Source organism: Parasteatoda tepidariorum, chromosome 3 (genome assembly GCF_982258835.1).
Source record: "Parasteatoda tepidariorum strain Cologne lab strain chromosome 3, Ptep-v5.0, whole genome shotgun sequence".
Lineage (NCBI taxonomy): Eukaryota > Metazoa > Arthropoda > Arachnida > Araneae > Theridiidae > Parasteatoda > Parasteatoda tepidariorum.
The window spans coordinates 4,324,175-4,347,891 of NC_141757.1; the positions used below are offsets into that span (position 1 = coordinate 4,324,175).

At 24.6% G+C, this 23,717-nt stretch overlaps 1 long non-coding RNA gene across 7 annotated transcripts in view; it reads right to left on the reverse strand.

Moving 5' to 3' along the window:
* Positions 1 to 846: 846 nt before the first annotated feature.
* The window catches only part of LOC107439287 (uncharacterized), a 28,342-nt gene continuing 5,471 nt past the window's right edge, over positions 847 to 23,717 (reverse strand). For 2 of the 7 annotated variants that reach the window (XR_015432359.1, XR_015432360.1), the window contains exons 2-8: positions 22,976 to 23,034; positions 21,893 to 22,073; positions 21,478 to 21,572; positions 11,702 to 11,809; positions 8,842 to 8,956; positions 5,183 to 5,224; positions 847 to 2,402 (exon numbers count right to left, since the gene is read on the reverse strand). This is a non-coding gene — a long non-coding RNA (uncharacterized LOC107439287). Of the gene's footprint in view, positions 2,403 to 5,182; positions 5,225 to 8,841; positions 8,957 to 11,701; positions 11,810 to 21,477; positions 21,573 to 21,892; positions 22,074 to 22,828; positions 22,891 to 22,975; positions 23,035 to 23,717 lie in introns of those variants that run through there. The other 5 variants (XR_015432361.1, XR_015432362.1, XR_015432365.1 and 2 more) reach the window with 3 other exon arrangements.

Consider the following 23,717-nt stretch of genomic DNA (forward strand, 5'->3'; position numbering starts at 1 on the left):
ATAATTAAGTGCTTTAAAATACAAAACTAATTTTAATTAAATAGAAGAGAATTTTATATTTTATATGATAAAAACATGTGAAGTCAAATATAATCTTAATAATGTTCAGAATGTTGATACTAACAATTATGCCACCGAAACAAAGCTAGTTTTATTGATGCTTAAATAAGAAAATCTAAAAGCTGTAAGTACATAGAAGCTATATAATGTGATAAAAATACAAAGAGAACAAGGAAAGAAAAAAAATTAAATGAGTAAAACAACTGCCAAAAATAATTATATTTATTTTAAAAATTCTTTTACATTTGTTTTAATTATTTAAAAAAAATTAAAAAGCAAGAAAACAAAATATTTAAGTCGTATAAATTCCCTGCCAGCTCACATGATTATATCCGTAATTTAGAGTGCTTTTTAATATTGTGTAATATAGCAAAATATATTAAAACATATTTTGTTCTGGCTATATTAATACAATATTAAAAAGCACTCAATTTATGGACATATTCATATGTGCTGGCAGGTAGTATATATCACTTAATTTGTTTTCTTGCTATTTAATTATTCTCAGCAGTTTTTGCATGTGTGTATATATATATAAAGCACAATAAGTAAATCAATAGGTTTCAATACTGAGCATAAGTTGCAAGTATATAGAACTCGTAAAATAAGATCAAAATACAATACAAATCAACAACGGAAAACATGGAAAAAATTACAAAATAATGAAAAAAGAGAAAAAGAAAATTATTAACATTATTAAAAAAATATAATAATAAAAATCTGGAAGAAAGGAAGATATTTCTTCATCAGCTCACATGATTATGTCTGCAAAAAGGATTGCTTTTTTTATTTTTTAAGTGCTCCTCACACTATTGTATTGATAATTTTTTTGCTTTAGCTACATTGATACAATATTAGAAAGCACTCCTTTTTGTAGATATAATTGTGTGCAGTGATGAAAAGATTTCTAGTAATAGCTTTAATATTTAAACTGATATGGGTGAATAACAAATGGGTTATTATGTTGAATGAATAATCCAAAAGCAAAACTAATTATTCCTCTTCAACGTTTTCATTTATTTTTACTTGAATTGAAACCTAGGGATATGGGACTTGAATACTAGGGATATGGGACTAATCATCAATACCGATAAGACCAAATACATGCCTGTACTTGCTAAATTAAATTTTACTGAATCCTATCTGGAGATTGGTTCCCACAGGTTTCAGACTGTTCAGAATTTTACTTACCTTGGTTCAATAGTTACTGCCGACAATAACATAGACAATGAGATTCGGAGTCGACTAATTTGTTCAAATAAAGATTTTTATGGTTTAAGACGTTTTTTAAAATCCTCTCTTTTATCAAAAAATACAAAACTTTTACTCTATAAAACATTAATTAGGCCAATACTTACCTATGGCTCTGAGACCTGGAACCTAACTCAAGCTGGTGAAAATAAAATGGCCATTTTTGAGAGAAAAGTTTTGAGGGCCATCCTTGGTGGGATAAAAATAAATAATTCCTGGAGAAGACGATATAATACTGAACTGTATAAAATCCACAGAGAGCCAGATATTGTGAAATTCATTAAAATACATCGATTGAACTGGGCAGCTCACATTTTCAGAAGGAATGATGACTCAAATTTGAAAAAAATCCTGTTACACAAACCCCTAACGAACAGGAAAAGAGGTAGACCCAGGCTGAGATGGCTGGATTTAGTTGAGACTGATTTCCTTACTCTAAAGGAGAAAAACTGGCGAACAAGTGTCAAAAGTAGAGAGAAGTGGATTCGAATTCAAAGGAAGGCACTGGCCCACCCTGGGCTGTCTAGCCAGATATGATGATGAATTGAAATCAGAACAGGTTTTTTTTTTACCGTCAAAATGAAATTTTAACTTTTATTATAAACTTTCATACAAATTTCAAGTAGTCAGCTGGATAAATTAGTTAAAAAATGTAATTATTTCTAACAATAAAATTTATGAGAAAAATTCAATCTAACTTAAACAAGTTTTGCAATCGAATGACTCATATAGAAAAAAGAAAACTTATTTTTAGATTAGTTAGTTATTTGTATTAAATTTTTTAAGAAGTTTGATGTAAAAGTGTTTTTGAAAAGCATTGAATTAAAAATGGGGTAGCAAATAATAAAATATTTAAACATAGAAATGGTTGCAAGGAGAGAAGTCTCTAGCAAGATTTTAAAATAAAGTGTTAAATCATTTTTCAATTATTTTCAATACATAGTTTAAGTATTTGTTAAAAATTTCCACCTTCTCTCGATGCCTTCTTTCAATCCCAGCTACTGTGTTGGTAACCCAAGCAGGGAATTTTCTTTTTTGTGTTTTCTTCAATCAGTAACCACTAACGGCAGGGGCCATTTCTTCTTGCATTTCTGAAAAATTTAAGAAAAATAAAATAAAACAATCAAAAAAAATATTACATTTGTGTGACAATCAAAAAAATATTACATTTCATATCAGTTACGTTTCAAAATACTACTCAGAGAGAAAATAGTAAAAAGGTAGCATGTTTCAATCTCAATCTGTTTATACTAAAAAATTGTTAAAATGATTTAAAATGCTTTAATATAGCCTTAAAAAATTCTCAAATTAGGCTGTATTTTAGACTTTTCCCTGACCATAACTTTTAATTATTTGTGATCAATGATAAGCATACAATCTGTTTTTAAATGGCGGACATTCTGATAAAGAACAGAAAATGTTTTGATTGTATTACATTTGCACAATCCATAACACATTTTATTTATAATACAAACTAATGAATAAAATGACACTCAAATCAATACTTATAAAAATATGGGGGAAATATTCAAAAAAAAATTTACGATGTATAATATGCATTTAAACATAAAATCAAATATCGCATTGAATTCTATTCATTTGAAGAAATTAAACATATTCCTATTTATTGATTTTTTAAAACACCATGAAAGTTTATGTAAGTTACAGACAAAACTAAACATAGGTTTTGCAAACCTCCTAAAAAAAAAAAAAAAAAAAAAAAAAAAAAAAAAAAAAACATTTCAGGTTTTTTTCAAAGCACAAAGGGTCTAATTTTTACATTTTTTAAGCTTCCTGTTATAACATTAATCAAAAAGGTACTTTATGGATTTTGATTTGTAAAATACTAATCTCCAGTAGTGTACGGCATATAAATTAATAATTGTTCTATAACAGTACTCATCTTACTTTATTCTTTTATTGTTGGTAATTACTACCTTATGAGCAATTCTATGATACAAATGACAACATAATTAAAAAGAAAAACATTTAATAAAATCCCTCCATTAACGAATTTCTTAGCTTTTATTTACTTTAGATATGAAATTTTAAAAAAAATAAAAATTTCGTAACAATAATAATTAAAATTTTAATAGCTGAACATTATTTGTCAGTAATCCGTAACATTAGTCACCGAGCTTTTCTCGATTTGCCACTTTCTCTACAATTTTATAATATGTCAATTCAAGTAAACTTTCAATATTTCCAGCTAATTTGAAATTTTTTTAAAATAAATTTAAAAAAATAATCTCATTATTGCTTATAGAAGGCAAATTAAGTGAGGAGAGAAGGAAGCATCTCAGATAATTTAAAAAAAAGTATTTATCTATGAAAAAAAGTTTAAAAAATAAGAAACTACCCCATAATGAAAAGTTTTTTTTTTTGCATTTTTAAAAAAATTTTAAGCAATTTTTTAAGAAATTCTATGTGTTTTTTTAACTATAAACATAAAACTTTACACAGCGATTCCATCTGAGCCCTCAGTAGAGCTGGGAAAAGGGACAATTGTTTTTGTCTCTTTTCTTGCCCTCAGATGTGTTTAGCCTTGGAAACAAATAATATCATGCTGATATTAACATACAACATTCCATTTGTAACTAAAAGATGTAAGGCATAAGAATGAAAAATTTCAACTAAGTAATAATATCTATCTAACGAGGTTTGTGCTGCTTAAATTCAATGCAGAAGTTGCGGACTAGTTGAAAAGATTTTGAAAGACCATAACCCAGTATAAGTCACACTTTCTCATCTTATTTTATATATTAATATTGATAAGTATAAAATAATTTCAAAAATCATGCTTAAAAAATGGTATAATGTATCATATTTCTTTAAATTCAATAAAATTTTGAAAATAATAAAAAATGTAAAATTTTAGACTTAATGCAATGTCTTAAAAAATAACAAAATTTAAAATCATATGAAATACAATAAAAAAACTATTTAACTATAGATAATTTGTATACCATATTTTAAATTCAGGGTTTTAAAATTTTTTAGTATCCCTGCACTCAGGTTAAGAAAGGTCTAATTTTAAAATTAAGAGCTTTGGCATACAAGTAAAAACATATAAAAGCTGTATTTTAAATTCCATTAAAAAATAACAGTTAACAAATGATCAAAATAGAAAATTTTGTTTACAGTTAAAATTGATATTATGCTCTAAATAGTTTGAATTGACATTCTTTTACACAAAACCTTTTTCTATATACAATTCTAATGCTACATTGTAATTGTTTTCTTTCATCAAAAAATTAAAGCATTGAGGAATTTTTTTAATGTACTTTTACTTTAGACATGAAATATAACAGGGGGCAAAAATATAGTCCATTGGTTCAAAAATGTTCAGTATTACTGAAACACACAAAAGCAATAAATAAAATTAGGCATGAACTAAAATTCAAAGTGACTGTTTTTATTTTTCACTGCCAACATATTTAAAAAATAAAATATTTTATAGAAAACTTTTGCATAAAGAGTTCAGGAACAATTCAACTTCAAAAATAACTAAAACTGCAAAAAAATAATAATAAAACCTACAAAGTATTATAATTTCATGCAATAAAATCAAGTTGCATTTAAATTAAAAATAAATATTTGGATTCCGACTATTAAATAAACAAACACAGGAAATCACAGTAAACAAAATTAAATACAAAATTAAAGAATAACAAAATTAAAAATTATATTTTCAAAGAAGAAAAAAAAAGTAAACTTTATTTATGTTACTTCAAACAATTTTTAATATTGAAAATTTTATCGAAATCTCTATCAAAAATATTTTAAATTTAGAATAGTTTTTATTAAGACAACAATACCTTAAAATAATACCTATAAACAAACAATAATACCTTAAAATGCAGATACTTACCATTCAATGACTGAGAGCCTATAGTATCCCTGTTTGCATCTCCTATAAAATTTACACAAGTTATTCATTATCTTTAAGGAATGTAAATGTCTAATCACATTAAATGAATACATACACACTATGGGACCCTTATGAATATCAGTTTTAGAAATAGAATTACAACATTTTAAAGTAATGTAAAAAAGTAGTTTTTCACAAAATTTAAAAGTAATTATTTTACTCTTTACAAGCAAGATTTTTTTAATTTGATTTCTATTTTAAATGCCAAAGAGTGTCGTTTGTAAAAAATTATTAAATATTTAAAATAGTCTAGGTAGAAATTTATTATCCTTAATATTATTTTATTAATTTCACGTAAAATGCATCCATAAAAAATCTTGAATGACTAAAAAACAATGTGATCAATAGAGGATCCAGAACCAGGTTAAGTCCTGATTTACAAACTTTAACTAAACTAAATTACTAGATAAAAACAATAGGTTTCTTTAATCATACACTGAAAAGGACTAGTTTAACATTTGTGCCCGGTTCCAGAACTAACCTAATCAACTATATTCACAGTCAAAAATAAATCAAAAATTTCTTTGAAAAATTTGGCTTTAACTTGATGTATTAGTGCCTAAATTCAAAAATGTTTTGATTGAAAAACACAGCATAATACAAAGAGATATCGATATTTACCTTTTAATGATTGTTAATTAAAATCTTGGTTCATATATTCAACACATAATAAAAATGCGGACAGGATGGATATGTGATGAATTATGACTTTAATATAATATATATATATATATATATATATATATATATATATATATATATATATATATATAATAAATAAATACAAGAAAACACTAAGAAAGTTAAGAAAAACAATAAGTTTCATTTATTGCGCTTAAGCTGCAAGTAAACAGCACTCATTAGATAATGAGCTACAAGCTAATCCATATCGTGCAAATCCGCGGCTAAAATTATTTGCAAAGCAGGCAATTTATGTTTCTCTTTTCTATTTTCTCTTAAATAAACATCTATCTTCTAAAACTATTTATGATCAATTTTTAAAATTATCCAGTATAATATTACCTTGCGCACATCCATTTCGGGCCCATCCTTGGTAACTAACAAATCAAAACTCAGAATAACAAATCACTTCAGCAGTGCAGTAAGAACGACACTTTAAAACCCTCTTGTTACACTCAATTTGCGCTTTTGTTTTCATATTTTGTAATCTGGCAATCTTTCTGCGAAAACATTTTTAAATCATTCTTGAAAAATATCCGTCCATGTAAGTTGTTATGATTTTGCTACTCGCTTTACAGTCCCCCCTTTTTAATGTTTTTTCTTTTTCTTTTATTTTATTATCTGTTTTTACATGTTATTTTTACTTTTTATGATCTATTTTTTTGTAGTTATTTCATAAAAAAATTTTTTGAGTGCTCCTCACACTATTGTATTAATATATTTTGCTTTGGCTTTATTGATACAATATCAGAAAGCACTCTGTTTTGCGGATATAATCGTATGGGCTGAAGAAAAGATTATATCTTTTTTTTCCGTTTTTTTAATTAACATTTCATTTTTTTTAAATAAAATGTTTGTTATTTTTTTACTTATTATTTCCCACCCCCTTTTTTTCATATGTCTATAATTTTTCTTTGTTTTATTCTTCTTTTTGAACTTATATATATATATATATATATATATATATATATATATATATATATATATATATATATATATATATATATATATATATATACATATATATATACATATACAGGCACACACAGAGTGGAACCCTAATGTTACGTTTTCCGTCAGACTAGCGATAAAAAACGCATGAAGCGCGATAATGTAAAATCGACTTCTAAATCAATTTCTGACTGAGAAGAGAAAAATACACATAAATTGAGGAATTAAATAGAGGAATTAAAATAGATATAGATTGAGGAGCTTTCGTAGTTGGACAGCTGACATGGCTGATTTATCTTTTGTCGTGCAAGCTATAATTACATACTTTATTTTTGTTGACATTAAAAAAATTTGGAAATCCTCTGTTTTTTAAGACTTTTTTAATTCCCTGTATTCTTCCAGTTTTCCAGATGCTGTGGCAACCCTGACGAAAGTATTGTCATAAAAATGCTAGGTACTAATTCATACTATAATTGAAATTGTTGTTAAAATAAGATAGGAAAAATAATATTTTTAGAATTACTATTCAATGAAATTGTGGAGGATTATTTATAAATATATATTTTAAATACTATATTCTCAGTGTCAGCCTTGCTATAAACAGTTTAAAATTATTGTTTTCTTTTTTAAATTGAGTCAAATTAACACTAATATATTAAACTAATGATGTTTATCAATGCAGCAAGACTTTCTCTAAGACTATAATGAAGAAAAAAAATCAAAACAAAGCCAATTAAGTTATTGATAAAAACTTCAAAAAGCCTAGAGGCTTCATTTGACGCCAACACAATTCTCTATAGTTGGTGGCAGCCTGCAAACTGAGAAAAAATAATAGAAAGCAACCTTGCCTGCAGTATCTTAATCAAAAAGTGCAGACAAAAATGTCAATATAACATTGCAAGATTGTTTCCTGGGACCATAAAACTTATGTGTGCCTTCATTGCATGGACTAAGCATATAACTTGTTACTATCAAAATGTTACATCAAAATTTCAAGAATAAGATACAAAACCGTGTTTCACTTTTTTAAATGAGTCAAAAGCCTATCTGGAGATAATTATGTATTTTTGTGGTAAAAAATTATGCAAATATAAAAATTTTAATGAAATTATACTCAATTGTATTTTAAAATAATGAGAGTAGTTCTTTAATTGAAATTGAATAAATAAAATTGATTAAAAATATTTAAAAATCACGAATAGTAAAATTTTTATTAAAATCTAGAAGCATTTCGGTATCTCATTGGAACACCTTTATCAGAAAGACAATTTTCAGGGATTACAAAACAGAATAAATAAAAATACTAAAAAAAATGAAATAAAAAAATATTTATATGATTATATGAAATAATGAAATATTTATATGTATATAATTTCCACCTATTTACAAAATATTTGTCGAGCATTAAAATATAATAATTGTCAGTTATATTTTGTGATTAAAAAATTTTTTAAAGTATAACCTCGCAAATATGCAACATTGTATTAATACTGAGCGACTTAAAAATGACTAAAAACTTTTTAAAAAAATTTAAAAAAAGAATAATAAAAAGTGATACATGCACATTTTTCAAGTAAAAACTTTTTTTTTTCAACAAGTAACAGAACTTTTCCTCACATGATATTGCAATTGAAACAATTTATAAAATAATGTTTCTAAATACCCTCAATTTGTAGTAACAATCTAAGGACAAAATCAACAGAATGACCTGATATGTAGTAGAAAGCAATGTTTTATAGTTTTAGCAATCATCAGCACCAACTGTTGATGATTTTTTAAAAATAAATTGTGAATTTGGTGACTATAAACACTGTGTGTGTGTTTTTCTTAAGTGGGCTGCAGCAATTCTACATTTGTTTTATTTCAATTCACTTTTCAAATTGTTGGTCATTTTTGGAGCTCTTAACAATAATTATAGTCATGTTTTTTGATAAAAAGTTGTCATAATAATGACTAATAATACTGACTTCAATTAAGTCCCACATGTAAACACAACCATCTTCAGATCCAGAAACTGCATGAGAATTTGTGTCATTGAGGAAACTTTCTTTCCTTTACCTCTCATTTTTATGGCCTGTGTGCCTAATTAAAAATGATACTCATTTATAATAATGGAAAAGAACTTTAACTAAAAAACTAAGTAAAAAAGTAATTTCTACATAATAATTGATACTACTATTCCTCACAGTTGCTCAAATGAAGAGTTCCTATATAAAACATAATTCGTGAGTTACAATAAGCAGCTTTAAAATTAGCAGGGTTGCAACTCAAATCTAGAAAAAAAGTTCCCCATGTTTTTCTTGTATTATACACAATATATTAAGATGAAACACAGACTCACTGTGCAAATGTGTACTATATTAGGATAATTAATAGTTTTAATTGCAGGAAAAACTTAATAAGGAAATAAGAAATAGATACATACATAAAAAAAATAATAATAGAGCAAATGAAATAGTATAGTATGGTTCAACTATCTTATATCTCATAGATTACACTTTGAGAGATCAACATTTTGTAAAAGAAGAAAATAAGAAGTTAATATTCCCTGCATTTTTCCAGTTTGGAAGGAAAAATTCAAAATTAGTTATTTTAGATTATTTTTTAATTCCCTGTGGAGCAGCAACCCTCATTAGGCAAAATTGGGACGAAGTTTCTCCCAAATCTTGCTTTCCACCATTAAAGATTTTCAGTTGCACTTCAATTTTGTATTGTCAGCAGTATTTAATACTGCTGACAATAATGTTTAATTTTTTTAGCCCTCTCCCCAACCAAGAGACACAACTATGCGAAAGTTGCATAAATTATTTATCAGCTAGCTCAGATCTTTTAATGAAGTGCCAAGTACAGCTATCATGCTTTTTTGAGAATCCACTAGTTGAAGTACTCTTGCTGATGAATTTATGCTAATGACTATGAGGTAAATATTTGTTTAGTTTCTTCTTAGTAAACTTTAGCTCTCAATCAATCAGGCACAGAAAATGTAACTCCAGCTACTCTAGTTAAATATAAGTATTTAGGATAAAATAATTTTAATTTTGCTTTAACTGGGTTTGAAACTTTAAGGAAAATAGTGAATTTGGATCTAAAACGAAGAACATAGTAGAACAGCACATTAAGTGACATTTTTTAACAACAAGTTATCCCTTTCGAGAGGATGTCTTTAAAAGAAATAATTAGAAACTATGGTTTTTTACTCTTTACAGAAATATAAGTTGACACTGAAGTGTTTTGCTATCGTGTCAGAAATTTATTTAAATGTGAAAGGGAGGGGAAAAAAATAGGTATGTGCAGTTCCTAAATTTTTACAAAAATATAAGCTGAAAATTAATGTACAGAAGGGTTTTACTATAAAAGTTAGTGCAAAAAATAATATATTGTTTATTTTTTTTCAACTAAAATATAAGGTAACAATTAATTAGGTTTATTGAAATCTTTAGTTCAAAAATAAAAAAATAAATAAAAACTTACGAGTTGTATACAGCCTACAAAATATATAAAATCTTGTTAATTCTTTACTGCAAGTTTACTTATTTGTATTATTTGTATGCTATCATAATTGTTATTTTTCCTTCTATAAAGCAGTTTTATTACAATAAAAGCACTCCTAAAGCCAGTATATTGGCCAAGGGATCTGCCCAGTTAAGGTGTAACAGTAGTATAATTATGTTAGTGTAACAGCTTTAATTTTTTTCAGGTATTTTAAAAGTCATATATTCCACAAATATTTAATTTGTTTTGCTAATATATTTAAATTTTTTTTATGCATAGCATAGTAATAAAAAACAAATAACAAATGTTAATATATTCCATTTATTGACTATAGTTAATAAAGGTTAAAATGATTGTTAAAAACAGATAAGTATTTTTGATTTTTTACTTAAAGAGCAAGGAGGGTTTGGTCTTTAACAAATCCAGTATCATAAACTGTCAGAAACTGTTTAAATTTGTTAAAAACTAATTATGATAGTTACTATGTAAGTCTCAGGAATATATTTAGAATATTTATTAAAATACAGGTATAAACTAATGAATAAACATATACTATTAAATAATAACATAATTAAATATATTATGAATAATTATCTCAATGTAGAAAGAATAGTTTTGAGCATAAACAAAATTTCAGCTTATCTTCCCATTCTTTTTGAAATCTTTACGTTGAGTTATTATTATTTTAATCTTCATATTATTGAAATCAGAATGTTTTATTTCATTTTTATATTTTGCAGCATTTTTTTTTCACAACAAAATTGACAAAATCAGAAAAAAAAGCTGTAAACAGCATAAATTTTTTATATTTCGTAATTAGTAATTTAACTCTTAAATTTAAGAGTTTTAAATCAACCTATTTAATTCTATGTAAAGAAATGATGGCATACATAATTGTTAGAATGTTTAAGGTACTTTTCAATATTTAAAATGTGTTATTAAAAGTAACTTAACAATTACAGAGCTTCCAGCAAGCAGATCTTTTGTGAGCATATAGCGTTCATATATAAAGTACATTTATGTATCAAAAGGATATTTTTTTTTGAGACATTTACTTTTTAATGTAAGTTTAATCTGTACAAGAAAAGTAGCAACTGAATATTTAAATACTTAAAATTACTTTCAATTAGATAATTTTAGGTGAAAATAGCAAACTTTATACTAATAAAGATATACAGTTAATTAAGTTTAAGACAGTTTTTGGATGTGACGGTTTTATCAATGGTAAAGTCGTCAAAAACTTGCCAAGAAGTGAAATATAAGTAAACCTACTCATTATCTAAAGTAGTTTTAGAGTTAAAAGTTAGCAAAGTTAAAATAAATAATGATAATTACTCAGAACGCACTTCACCCCCTTCATTATCTGTAAGTTGCAAAGTATTGTCTAAACAGCTAGCAAGAACACACAGGCATCTTTTGTGAAGCTAACACAGTTGACTGAACCTAAAAAATATAACAACAAAATTTTTAGATCATTATAAAATTATTTAATGGAAATAATCACCTTAACAACAAAGATCATGATATTTAATGGCCTGAGTAAAACATATGTAGTTATTAAAATTTCTTTTTACATACATAAATATATATATTTATTAGGTACAATTAAAAATAATAAAACAATTTTCCCAGTCACAAAATCAATAAAAATGTTAATATAAGTGTTAATACAAGGGAGAAATATATGTGAAAAAAAAACAAAAAATACACACTTCAGACTATTTGCTTTATATTTAACTAGAAAATAATACAACATTTAAATTAATAGATTTTCTATGCTTTTCTGGAACAAAATGAAAATAATTAGTTAATTCTAACTCATGTGTATTCACACTTTGAAAAAACTGTAAAAATATTCATAGGGGGAAAAAAAGTTCTGCAGCTATTTATCATGAACTAGCTGAATGCCCATTTTTTGTACAGAGTGAAATAAAGTAAGTCATCACTTTATCAGTATTGAAACAGTCTATTGATTGAGTAAATTCAATTGATTAGTCATTATTTCAATTATTTTCTAAATAATGTTCTTATGCAGCTTTTTCAATGAAGCATTATGCAACATTTTCAAGAAAAACATATTTCATATGATCAATGATTTTTATTAAACCAGGCATAGAGACATACATATGTTATTAGTAGGTCTTAGGAATTATGGTTTCTAGTCAACAGTGGCGATCAATAAATTTTGAGTGATTATATTTTCAGCATATCAATTACGATCAATCATTTTTAATAAAAAAATTACGTAAAAAAAAAAGTTTTTAAATTGAATTAAAACTTAATTTATTTAATTTAATTTTTTTTCGCCATTCATATCCGTGTTTTTCACAATCACTAGAGAAAAATCCTATTTATCCTTCTCTTTACACTGACGCGTATTCCTCGAACTTGTAATTCTGAATTTTGTTATAATATCCTGTTAAAAAAATTCAGGGTATTTGCTACATTTTAGATTTTCAAATTCATGACTTTTCATAACTTTCCATGACTAATTCCAATAATTTTTCATGACTTTCTGAGGTTACTATTTTCTCCAACAAAAACACAAATATAAATTTAAAGAAGCATTATAACAACATTAATTAAAATGATAGGTATAACCAAAACTGTTATACTCTGCATCTTCATATTTAAAGATTTTAAATTTAAAAAGTAGAGTAAAGAAAGATTTGAAGCAATAAAATAGCTGAAAAAAAATACAGAAGCAAATAATATTTTTTTTCTGCAGAATTATATTCGAAAGATACTTTTCTTGCTCATCGGAAAGGAAAGAAACTTCTGGTTTTTCTGTTCTCATTTCAAATAAAAAAATTCGCTATTGACTGGCTTGCTTCAGCTAGAATTTGAAATTGATTAAAATATAAATAAACAATAAAAAAAATTCTGAAATCTCAGAAGCTTAAAGGAAAATTCGCTCTAGAAGTGCTGTTTTTTTTTTCCTTCATTTTTTGAAAAAACACCATAATATTTAAAGAACATGATAAAAACATTTTATATTTCAATAAAATATGACTGTGAGTGAGGATTTTGTAACAAATTCAGATGTTCAAAATACAATGATATTTGGGGGGGGGGGTTGAATTCCATTTTAAAAATTAGATTTTTCTGTGACCCAAATCCACGACTTTCCATGATTTTTTCTTAAAAAATAGTAAAAATTATGACATTTCATGACAAATTTTGTTTAATACCGAAATTTATGACTTTCCATGATTTCGCATGACTTTCCAGGTGTGCAGATACCCTGAAAATAGGATTTAAGAAGTTGTGTTGAAATCCATAAAAATAACTGCACAATTGCAATCAAAAAACCATATGGGTTTATAATTCCCACATTTTTATTTACGTATTTATTCTCTCAATTTTTATTTATTTATTTTATTTTTCTGACACACTGTCGTAATATTTATCATAATGATTACCAGACATGAGCTTCACAGTGGATAAGGTAAGACAGGTGCATGGGTGAGTCTAAACCTGACGACCCTTTCATACGCTTTCAAAAACTAAAATATTTTTTCTTCTTCAAATAATGTATTTTTTGTACGAAAATCATAAACTAATCTTTTCTTTTACTCCTTAATCATCAATGTTTCCTGTTATGTTGTCTTTCTGGCTTGAGTTTTGTGGAACTAAATTTGTTTGAAGAAGAACAGATACAGCTTGAAGAAAATTTACAATATTTATAACTGCTGTGGTCCTTTCTACTATCTTTAAAAAGATTTATTATAATAAAATAAGGTAAAATTCATATTTTTGTCTCAGGAAAGCATTGTACTTGCAACAGCATTTATTATTTAATATGTGTTTCAAGTTTTACATATTTTCTTTTTTAAAATTTCATTTTAACTAAAAAAAATTCATATTTCTCAAAATTTATTTGATACACACTCGCTAACAAAAAAAAAAAATGTTTTTAGAATAGATAGTGAAGATAGAGTTCATGTAAAAGTTTTCTTCAACTTTTAAAACTCGCATTGTTCGAAAATGATTCAATATTATAATAAATGTTTCGAACTGAACTTGACTTTTTAAACTTTTTCTGACTTCTTGACTTTTTAAACTTTTGCTTTATTAAAAGTATTTTGTGAAACTACCGTTTTTCCTAAAGTTGAATTTGTGAAGGTACCGCTTAATGTTAGTAAATATACCCTGGACAGACCCCGGGTAAATCACAAAAGGAATTTTTGTATCAGTACCTTTTCACACTAGTTACGATTGAAAATGCGTCCTAATTTGTTAAAATCTGGGTAGAGGTTTGCCCAGACATGGTTAAATTAATGTGATACAAAATAATTAATGTTAGGAAACATCCTTTTTTATCCAAGGGAAATTAATTAAAAATCTTTAACTCATTTATTCAAATCAAAACATTTGTTAATACGTAAATATCTCAAAATAACATTGCCTATTGTGTTCTTAATCAGAAGTATCTATTGATTTAAGAATTTTCTTAAATAAAACAGTTTATTAAAGAAAATTAGAATTGAAAATTATTTCATTAATCTTAAGATTAAGGAATCTATTTTTAGAAAGTATATGCATGTTTTTTCTTTTCTTTTTTTTTAATTATTATTTCAAGAAATCATTATCTTTCAAAATCTTTCTTAAATAAAATTAATGCCTTATTTTTAAGCTCAACTTATAATAAGTAATAAAAGTATGTGCAAATGTACAATAAATGTAAATATAAATAGTAGCATGCCAAACGTTCAGATAAATTATAAATCAATATTGATTTATAAGTTCTAATTTTAACCAAAATACTATATAAAGATGTTTTGATTCTTATTTTTGTTAAACCTGTTCAGTGCTAAAGTTACAGAGCTTACAAATTTTAATTTGTTTTTAACATTTTATTATAAACTAAACAAAATTATACAGCTTTTAAATCATCAATAAATTTTATCACAAACTACTCTTTATATACAAAATGTACTTTCAGCTGACATAGTTTTTACAACTTCATTATTTTATTTTTGTATTATAACATTTTACAAAATTGGCAAAAATTATAAATTGAATTTTAAATGTAATATGGAAATCAATACAGTATAAATTAAGCATTATATGTGTGGTAAATTAGTTTTAGCCATTTAAGTAATTGTTTCTTTATTCAAATATCTCGAAGTTAATTTTTATTTCTATTTTTTGTTTCAAATATATTTACTTAAAAATTCGAATTCTATTTAAAAAATTTTTAATTATTGCACAATTATTTATTGTAAGATTATTTTCATCTATTGAAAATTAAATAAAATCAAATAATTATTAAATTAGTATTTGATATTTTTAATTTAAACATAATTTTATAATAAATTTAAAAAACATTTAAATTATTTCAGCAAACTCTTATAACTCCAAAAGTAAATAAAAACAAAACATCTGCTTATTTCGTATGAAAAGATTCTTTTATTTATTTTTGTTTTCTATATTTTATAAAGATAAATTAGTTTCTTTTTTGAGTTAATTTTTTAGGATGATTTTCAAGGAGGCTTTGAAACTTCACTGGTGTTGTCAGGTGACCATTTATTTTTTTCAGCTTTTAATATGTATGGACAAGTCCTAATATAAAACAATAAATTTTTAAGTGTTTTGTGTATAGCCACAAAGTTCCCAATTTGTATTTTGATTTATAAAAAGTATTTTACCTTTAAAAAGATATTTTTTATTAAGAAAAAATAAGGCTTATACGCAATTATAAAAAAATTGTTTCAATCAGATTTAGTCCCCAGTAAAATGTTGTCATTATACATCCTTGGTATTTTTGCGTTTTCTTTTGAATTTCACTTTAAATTTTGTGAGTGGTAAATTTATATCCAATTAAAGTGTTTTGTTTCTTAGCATCGTGATTATTCCTAATTTTACTATTTTTTACTGTCCATTAAAATTCATTTCATAATTTTCTTGATGGTCTAATCCATAAAAATTTAATGTTAGTAGCAGGGTTGGCAAATTTTTGACACATGACGGTTTTTACCGGTTTATACCATGGTTTTTACCGTCATGTCAAAAATGTCGAAAACTGTCAAAAACCCATAGTTTTGTTAAAACTGTATTTTAATTTGAGTTCAACTGCTTATGATTTAAAATTAATTCATTTTTGGGCAATAAAATTAAAAAAAAAGTTGCTAAAAATATTTAAGAACAGATTTTTGCATTTTCCTAACAAGATTATATCAAATCATACTATTTGAAGTAAAATATTAGGGTACTAAACAAAATTTTCAACATTTCCAAGCATCATTTTGTTTGGCATAATACATTACTGAAGAATGTCTAGTCATTTCTGACTTAGAATTTGTTAGCAGTTACAAGTTTTGAAAGTTTTGTTTAGCTTATTTCTAATATTTAAGAAATTCCAAATTTTAAATTCTTCTTTTTAGTTCTTGAATTTATTAATAGTTCCAAGTTTTTTTGTTTATTTCTAACAATTAAGATGTGCAAAATTTTGAATCCTTTGCAAATCAAGCTATAATGATAAAAGTTAAGTATCACTATTTTCAATATGTATGTTACAATATTTCTGTATGAATGTATATCCTTCTATAAGAATACATGTATATAGTTGCAAAATCAATAGCAATCATTTACGACAATATGTTATTTTCACTTAATTGCCTTTAGGCAATTAAGTGAAAATAACATATTGTCCGCTATATGCCATAAATTAACGAAAACAGTAGGTTTTTGACGGTTTTTACCGGTAAAAACATGGTTTTTATCACTGTCATGTCAAAAACCAGTTTTTGACGGCAAAAACCCAACCTTGGTTAGTAGATTCAAGTCTGGACTCATGAAATGTGATTACATGGCAGTAAATAAAATTAAACTGTCATACATATTTTCAGTTTTAAAATTACAATTTCAAATGATTTTATACTTTTTACAACCTATTTTAATATTTAATTAGAATTAGAAATTAATTTAAAAGCATTATAAATAAAAGTTTGAATTTAAAGTTGAAAAACTTTTAAAAAAGATCGGCAACATAATATTCACGCAAACAAAGAAAGATTTTGTTTTCTATGACAGTGATTATAAATAGATGCAGTACAGCTTACATCCACAACATCTAGTGATTTTAACTTCAGTTACACGAACGTATTAAAAAATAAAATGTAATCTTCAATACCAAAAATGGATGATTTTATAATAATTTATTTGAATTGCCTGACATACATGAGTAGAAAAAGCCAGACATACAATTACTATGTTCTAAAATAAACAGTTTTTTATTTATTGAACCCACACAATTTTAACATAAATGAGTGTAAAATATTCAAGGCATTATATTTTTTCAATTTAAAATAATTTATTTTAAATTGAAATTATTAAAATAATTTAAATATATTTTTTAATTTAATATTAAAAAATCACAGAATAATAAAGACAAATGAAGAAAAACAGACTCCATAAATATAAACTAAAATACTAAAGGTATGTTTTAGTACAAACAGTTTGAAGAATAAAGAATAAAATAACTTTTTTATCATTTAATTTAATTATAATGGAGATTAAAATTTAACAATATTCTTATTGACATATTGCAGCATTATATAAATAAGAAAAAAATATACTTTAGATAATATTAAAAATGTAATTAGGAGATTACAATAAGGAATATAAGCATATACTGTATAAGTACAATACTGATTTATTTACACTGGTGATGGAAACAATTGATACTTTCTTCTGTAGCAAAGTAGTGTGTTTAACAAGTAGATAAAAATAAACTTTGGGAACTCTTTCAATAATTACATTACTTAACTAATTTTAAAAACTACAAGAACATGGAATGTCTATTTTATTTTAAATTTTTTTTAGAGACATTGACTTGATCTTAAATTTGTTTGCGTTATTTTACATCAGGTATAGCAAATTTCTCCCAGTGATGAAAAAAAAAACCCTCAAAGAAATAGATTTCTTCCATCCTAAGTGGAAAAAACTTTTTTCCAAACAGAAATATGAAATATATAAAGAGTTTCTTTTTCTGAACAGTTTATAACTGCAATTTAGTTTGAATAATAATGTTAATTTTTCTGGTTTTAATAACCTATCATTTTATACATAAGTAAAAACGAAAAGCAGAAAAAAAATCTAAGAGTTTCTCATGAATTTCTAATGAAATTAAGGGTAGCTAGCTTATCATTGCTATTTTATTTCAAAGAATATATTAAATTGTAATTTTATATTTAAAGAACAATCAAAATAACATAACTGAATTTTATTAACACTACTAAATCAATAAATCACATACTGAACATAGATACAATTAAAAGCCCATATTGAATTCTCAATTACAAATAGCTTATTTTCATAATTAAATGTTAATTATGAATACTCAAACCTAATGATAAACTTTCTGTTACTATAAATTTAATTTGTTTTAGTTATAATACCTATTATTGAGCAATTGTATTAGTCATTTTTATTTTATTCCATTTTATCCAGTTTCTTCCTGTCCTGTAAGAAATAAGTTTCTTCTGAACAAAATGCTGCCATTTAACATGGATGATTTTGTGGCAAATCATTTCTATGTAAACATTAAAAAACTGTTGATTTATGTTTATTTGAAATTGTACAAATTCCCAAAAGCAAGAAAGCTGAAAATTATAAAGTATGTAAGAAAACTTTTTTTTTCTATTTTGTTACAATCAAACTGGGAGTATTTATACGAATAATAGAAAATTTAATTATATATATATATTTTTTTTTTAATCTTTATTTTCAAGAAAACAATTTTAATTTGAAAGAATACTTTTTTTGCAAAATTATAATTCAATAATTAATTGAAATTTAAAAAAAATTAATTTAATAGTTTTATTTTATCCGAATGGTATTAATAAAAAAATTGTAATACATCCTCTTCTAGGAGCAGGGATAAAATATTATGTTAGCATTGTGTCTTATTGTTCATGACATTAATATTTTTTTCTTTTTTAAGATTTAGATTTATTTTCTTTTTAATATAAAGCTATTACTAGTACACCCTTTGCCGGACAGCTTAATACTGCTGAAGTACTGCTTATTTAATGATTTTTATATTAATTGATTCACTCTAATAGCATTCCCTTCATCCTATAAGAACTATGTATATATATATATAATTGTACTTAAAATACCACAATCAACAGACCTGAGATAAACATTAAATTCAACTTAAACAATCTATACTCAGTTTGTCTTCTGTATTGCTCAGAAGTTATGTACATACACTAAGTTTTTGTAGAAAAGGTCATATAATTAAAATTAAATAAGTAAATAATTGATTTAAAGAAAGGAAAAACTTTAGTTAATACCCCTCCCCTAAAAAGTTTTATTTAGGCAAAGTGGAAAACAGATTCTGAAAACTTTTAAAAAGAAAATCCAGTTTTTTTTTTTTTCAAGGGGTTAAAAGCCTTGATACATACAAGAAAATAATAATTTTTGATCTTAACTTTCTTTTAAAAAATACTATTTTCATATTATTAATTTTATTATGTATATTACTAAAATCTATCACCTATTGTAAGATTTTATTTTTTAATGTGATTTATGTTATACCTATTTTTCTCCCAAATAAATATGTACTACAAAGAAAATTCTATAGATATTTTTATGGTTTTTTAAAAAACTACAGTTTTAATTTCTTAAGAAAATCTATAAATTTATTTTCCCTTCCAATTGAGACTTTTTATGTTTCCTTTATTTTGAAATAATGTAATAAATAACTTGTAAAATAACTATTAACTTCTATTACAATAAACTGAATTGCAATAACATGTTTATAATAAAATGAACTGCTTTAATATTTGATGATAATGCTTTTTTAAGAGTATTTTATATTTCTTTCGCATAGCTGGAAGAGATATAATTCCTCCAAGGCTTCTATTTTTAGTTTCTAAGTGGCATTTTTAAGAATTTATATACAATTAACTTTACAAAGTATGGTACAATAGGAAGCTGTTTACAAAACTTATTTTCTCATAAAATGACTTATCTAAAAACGTGGCAGAAAAAATTTAATTCGATATACATATAGAGTTGCCACAGTTGCTATTCACAACTATTTTTGACATGAGGAGACTTTTTTTGCCTGGAAAAGCAACTATTGTCAGAAAAAGAAGACTATTTGGAGACTTTTCTGTGCTCCTAGTGATGTTTTTTTTTAAAAAAAACATAAATTGGGTTGACAACCTATGGCCCATGGTAACTTCTTTATTTTACTAAGATCCTTATTTATGATGCATTAGTAAACTATGATTACTTCATTATATTTTTCTGAAAAGTTTTTTCTTAAATTACTGATTATAACATTTTTTTGCAATTACTTTAGTTTTTTAATTGTGCATTATGTTTTTCTAGATGCTGATCTTGTATTTTAATACAGAAAACCCTTCATATTTATATTTGAAAATACAGAACTATTTGTTAAATAAATGTATTTTATTTTCAGTTATGTTTAATATTTTGCAATGAAGCAATTTATTTAAAGAAAATTGCAATTTTTTGAAATTTACATAATAAAAAGTGATGTATTAATTTAGTTACTTCTTTTAATGTGACTTTGATAGATAATAGTAGGAGTTATTAAAATTTCTCTTAAAAAGAGGGTTGCAGCTAAACCTAACATCTGTTGTCAGTCGGAAAAAAAATGATTGCTCTAATTTATTTTTAATAATTTATTATAAATATTTTATATATTTTTAACAATTAATTATAAACGTTTCATAGGATTGTTAAAGCAAAAAGTATCTTGAATAAATTACTGATAATTACATAATTACGGACACATAACTGATTTTAAGACTATTTTTTACTGATAACTGATTTTAAGTTCTATTTTTTTTCTTTTGAAAATAAACCTATTCTTTCTTTCAGTATATAAATACATTTAAATACTTTTTGAAAAATTTTTTTACTTAGAGCTACTAATTATAAATGAGCAGTCTTTTGTATATCAATAAAAATATTTCTTTAATACTTAGAGTAATTGAAGTGGATGAACCAAGTTCTTGTAATCAACTTTTTTTTATTATAGTATTTCTTTTCAAATAAATTATAACTATATCTATAAGTATCAGTAACAGGAAATGCATTGAATTATAATGTAGTTCAAAAGTACTTACCAAGATAAAAAGTTCTCTCTATCTCAACAATTTTCTTCCACTGTTACTTATATGCCAGAATTTGAAAATTTTCAAAGGACTTTTCGCTGACAAAACTGTAAAAATTTACAACAATGAAAAAATATTTAAGAATGATAGCACACTAAATTTTCAAATAAGAATTTTTCATGCATGATATTTCTGAAATTTAACTCCAATCACTTAATCAGAGAATAGATCTGTTTTAGTTAGCGGTATGAAATATTGTTACTTTCATATCAATATAAATTTATAATTATTTAATGTTCTGTAAAGACTTCTCTAAACATGTATCTTCAGAATCTACTAAAAATGAAAATAAAAAAGTAAACACAATCGGAGTCGTAAATTAATGTTTTAGTGTGGAAAAATAAAGGACTATCAAAATTTTACAAACCATGATGTAGGAAGATGGATGTAACAAACAAAACAGGTTCAGTTGCAGGTTGAAAGCATTTCTAATAATCAGGTTTTAACTTCTTCCGGAATCCAACCTGTCTTGTTTATTATATCAGTCTCAATGTACTGTGCTTTGTCAGTTTTTAATAGCGTTTCTTTCCGCCCTAAACACTGTGTTGCTAGTCAGAAAGCAATATATATATATATATATATATATATACATATATAATCGTGTGAGCTGATAAAGAGATATTTTCTCTATATTTTTAACTTACTTATTTGTTATATATATATATATATATATATATATATATATATATATATATATATATATATATATATATATATATTACTGATTACATTTTAATATCAAGAAAACAAAAACAAAAAAATTAAAATATATTTTGAGCTCTGATACAGACAATAATGTCCTAGAATCTTTTGTGTATCTAAAAATTTTAATTTAAAATATAAGAAAAAAAATTTAAGCAATTTAAAAATTTTACTATACCATAAAAAGTAAATATACATGAAAATATAATGAGTAAATATTTTTATAGAAGAAAGATTTTTAAAAAAAAGTATTTCATTCTCTGATACAGATAGAGGAATCATAGAATATTTTTTTTTTTCATGTCAAACCTAAAATTAAAAATTATACTAAATTAAACAAAACTTATTTCAAAATTTAAATTTTTTTTAACAAATTATGCTTTAATACAATGAATTAAATTATGTTAAAATGTAAGAAGCAATTATTTTTGCAAAGGAAAAAAGATGTAAATTACAATATTGGATGATCTGATACAGACAATGATGTCATAGAATCTTTGCATCATGGGAAATCTGACATTTAAAATAGTATATAGTGAATAAAACTATGTTAAAATGCAAGAAGCAATTATTTTTACAAAAGAAAAAAGATGTAAATTGCAATATTTGATGCTCTGATACAGACAATGATGTCATAGAATCTTTTGCATCATGGGAAATCTGACATTTAAAATAGTATATAGTGAATAAAACTAGGTTAAAATGCAAGAAGCAATTATTTTTACAAAAGAAAAAAGATGTAAATTACAATATTTGATGCTCTGATACAGACAATGATGTCATAGAATCCTTTGCATCATGGGAAATCTAAAATTTCAAATAGTCAAAAAACAAAATTAATTTAAAAAATTTAATAGTTTTAATCATTATATTATAATATAAAAAGTAAATATACATCATAATGTAATGAATAATTATTTTTACAAAAGATTTTTTTTAAAGAAAGCAGTTCATGCTCTGATACAGTTTTAAATTAACATATTTCTGCTGTGATGTTGACAAAGATGTCATAAAATATTTTGCATCACATGAAATTTAAAATTATATTAAGTAATAACAAAATTTATTTAAACAGCGGGAAATTTCTGCTCATTTCATTATAAAATTCAAAGATAGATACAATAAAATGTATTTATTTTTACAACAAGAAGACGAATAAGGTATTTCATACTCTAATACAAAGATGTCCTTTGTATCATGCATACAAGACTTTATAACAGAAATTTCATTTTAGAAAGTAGAAACTCATTTCATTTTAATGTCTTTCAAAAGAATCATTTAAAACTTTAAGATAAAATGCTTATTTTTTTCCAAGGTCAATTACATATCAATGAATCTCTTATTAATTCATCTTAAATTGATTATATAAAACACATTTTACTTAGGCTTGGCAAATACCTAGTACAGAGTGTGTAGCACTCTGTACTAGGTATATAATACATGAATACATAGCACTCTGTATTATGTACAAGGTATATTAAAAATAAGCA